The sequence below is a fragment of the Perca fluviatilis genome, chromosome 21, assembly GCF_010015445.1.
Source record: "Perca fluviatilis chromosome 21, GENO_Pfluv_1.0, whole genome shotgun sequence".
NCBI classification, from domain to species: Eukaryota; Metazoa; Chordata; class Actinopteri; order Perciformes; family Percidae; genus Perca; species Perca fluviatilis.
The window spans coordinates 29,367,349-29,371,184 of record NC_053132.1 but is presented as its reverse complement, the minus strand read 5'-3'; positions in this window follow the sequence as shown (position 1 = coordinate 29,371,184).

Below are 3,836 nucleotides of genomic sequence, written 5' to 3'. Positions count from 1 at the left end.
GCTTGCGGGCGAAAATCTTGCAGGGAAAGGACGTGAATCTGGTGAGCCTTATTCTGCCTTCCCCCGAATGCGAGAGGGATGTGGTGTCCGGGGATGGGTTCTCCGCGGTGTTCAAGTCCGCGGACCCCAGGCTGTGCAAAGAACTGTCCATAGGGCAGTTCTTGGTGGCGTTCGGGTTGTTTCGGGAGGTTATCTGCTCCGTGTACCCGGACCGGAGGGCTGAACTGGATTCTTATCTGGCGCTGATCGGGGACCTTAACCTGAAGTATGGGAGGAATATTTTCTTCCATTACCATAAGGCATTCTCCAGTAAGGCTGCGTTGCATCTCGCTAGGTCTAACGTCCGGGTGGACTGGTCGGTGGTGGATCTCGAGCTCCTCGTGATGCTCGTGGGCGGCGCGCAGGTCATTGCTTGCTCCGCTTGCGGCGCTCAGGGCCACATGGCCGCCCTGTGCCCCGTGGCGGCGTTTCGCCCGGGCCCAGGTGCCGCCTCTCTGCCCCCTCTCCGTGGTTCCCCGCCCGGCGGCCCCTCCCGCAGACGTCAGGTTCCGCAGAATTACAATCCTCCAATTTGCAATAACTTTAATGACGGTGTTTGTTCTTTTCCCAATTGCATTTTTCTCCATGTCTGCAGCGCTTGCCAAGATGCGCACCCCCGGTCGGTCTGCCCCCGGCGGGCGGGCCCAACCCGGGGCGCCCGGCGGAAGCCTCGGCCCGACTCAAAGATCTGATGACTGTTCATCCTTCTACACCATTAAATCTTCGTAATTTTGCTTATGAATTGGCTTCTCATCCTGATTCTGTGTTTGTGGATCACCTGCTCTCTGGGTTATCTCAAGGTTTTAGAGTGGGCGTGCTTGAGGTTCCCTCCGTCTCGTTCGTAGCAAAAATCTGCTTTCTGCGATCTCCGACCCCGCGACCGTTTCCCGGCTGCTGGCGTCGGAGGTGGATAAGGGTTACGTTATCGGACCTTTTCGTTCGTCTCCGTTCGCGGTGTTTCGCGTCAGTCCTATCAGCATAGCTACTCGGAAGTATTCGGGGAAGAAACGCTTAATCTTTGATTTATCTGCACCGCACAACGGGCCTGTCGCGAGTATTAATAGTCTCATTCCGGCCACCCCTTTTTCTTTGCATTATGCCTCGGTCGATAACGCTATCAGATTGATTAAGCTGGCGGGGGTTGGCGCTTGGCTCTCCAAGGCGGACATCACTGACGCTTTCAAGATCGTGCCCATTCATCCTTCGCAGTGGCCCCTTTTCGGCGTTAGGTGGGACTCTAAGTTCTATTTTGGGGTACGTTTGACCTTCGGCTGCCGTAGCAGCCCGTGCATTTTTAACCACGTATCCGAGGCCCTGTGCTGGATCCTGCTTAACAGTGTTCGGGTGCCCTCGGTGCTTCACTTGTTGGACGATTTTTTGCTTGTGGACCCCCCACACGACGGCTCCGGTGTGTCTTTGGGCAGGCTGCGGCAATGTTTCGGATCCCTCGGCGTGCCCCTGTCCGAGGCAAAGACTATTGGTCCCGCTACCTGTTTGGAGTTTCTCGGCATTACCCTCGATTCCGTCGCCATGAAAGTGTCTCTCCCGGTCGATAAATTGCTGCGCGTTCGAAGCATCGCTGCGTCCCATTCTTCCGCCGTCACCATTTCTAAACGCCAGTTGCTCTCCCTCCTCGGGCATCTCAATTTCGCCATTCGCGTGATCCCGCAAGGGCGCTCGTTTATTTCCCGGTTGCTGGAAACTGCTTCCTCGGTCTCTCACTTACACGACCGCGTGTCTCTCGATGCCGGGTGCCGCTCCGATTTACGTTTCTGGTCTCATCTTTTGGATCACTGGAACGGGGTTTCTTTCTTTTATGACGAGTTGGTGCACTCGTCGGACTCCCTGCGGTTTTTTACCGACGCTGCCCCTTCCGCGGGTTTTTTTTTTTATATGTTATTGTACCGACACTCGCAACTTCAAGGTGCAGTATACTCGCGGGTTGATTGCAGGAATTCAATTTCATATTAAATGTTATGATCCCTCGTTTCCAAGCCTCCTTTCTAATCCGGCTATTAAATTACTGTTGAAGGGCGTTTCTAAAACGCACCCCACTTCTCCCGACCTCAGGCAGCCGATCACGCTCGGCATTTTACATAAATTAGTGTCGACGCTCAGGGCAGGGTTTTTTTCCCATTATTTAGACGCACTTCTGGAATCCGTTTTCCTGTTAGCTTTCTATGCATTTTTAAAGGTGCGGAGAATTCGCTACTCCTGTTGTATCCTTCAACCCGATGTCGATATTACTTTTTCCGATCTGGCTTTTCACGCTAATCACTATTGCTTACAACTTAAGCATTCTAAACGCGGAGGAGCTTGCTCAGTTATCGTCGCCCGTACAGATACATTATTTTGCCCATTTAAATCTATGTTGAACTATCTTAAAGCCAGGCCTTATACTAACTCCCTCGCGCCTCTGTTCATTATTTCGGGGGATCGTCCCTTGTCCAAAGGGTGGTTTAGGCAACATCTGGAGACAGTTCTCCTCAAATCTGGTCTTTCGCCGCAGCATTATTCAGGGCATTCATTCAGGATAGGGGCCGCTACCACGGCGGCCAATCAAGGAATGTCTCGGACCTCGCTGCAAAGGATGGGTCGGTGGACTTCTTCGGCTTACTGTTCTTACGTTCGTCCAGACGTCAATTTCGTCCTCACCAATCAACGATCCCTAAAGCCGTAATCCGGTAAGATACAAACTGTGGGGGTGTTTTCATGTGGGCAACGGGTGGCATGTCTCACATTCACGGGGCAATCTCCGGTCATATTTAATTTCACGGCGCGTGCCGTAATCAGCATATAACCGGTGGTGGTGTCATATTCAGTAGCCGTCGTTTCGACGGAATATTGTTAATAATAGGGTAATGACTAAGCAAATACGGAAGCATGTTTCATTCTATGTACCGGCCGAGTGCGTACCGGCGGAGATGCCGAGTAGGCCGGCCCGAGTTGCCGTACCGGCGGAGATGCCGTGTTGCCAGCCTGAGTTGCCGTACCGGCGGAGATGCCGTGTATGTCGGCCTGAGTTGCCGTAGCCTACCGGCGGAGATGCCGTGTATGCCGGCCTGAGTGCCGAAGATGAAATACGGGCAGTATTTCGCATGCTGTTTAGGGGACGGATCACTGCATTTGCTTTCTGTTTCAGATCCGTGCAACCGGGAGGTAAGCTTCTTAATTTATTAATTAAAAACATATTTTAATTTTCGTGTTTATTCCTTCAGGTCCAATTTCAGTCATGTTTTGGGGGTTACATCTTGGTTCCCTACCCCTACATTAAATTTATTAATATTTAAATGTATTAATAACGAAGGAGTTCAATCTCCAAAACATTGTACATTACATGCTGTTGTACATTAAACCTTTTGCATATCTGCAAACAAGTCTCTCCTGATTGAAATGTAGCTCAGCGCAAATTCTAAAAGGAAGACCTAACAAGTAGGCTATCAGTCCCTCCTAAGCGAATCAGCGCTGGAGGCATCTACCTTCTGATAATCCAATCAGGATCGGGCAAGGATCCCATTGGCCAATCACAGCGTTACGTCACTGTTTTAAAAGCTGCTTCTCTCCCTGTGTTATCAGCTGTCATTTCAGGAAGTCGTCGTCCCTCCTCCTCCCCTTCCGCCTCCCGTCCTGAGGGTTTCTCCGGCTGCCTTCTCGGTCTAGTTCCGGCTTTCTGCGCCACCACCGGTGTCTGGATTCCATCGGGGGGTTACATCTTGGTTCCCTACCCCTACATTAAATTTATTAATATTTAAATGTATTAATAACGATGGAGTTCAATCTCCAAAACATTGTACATT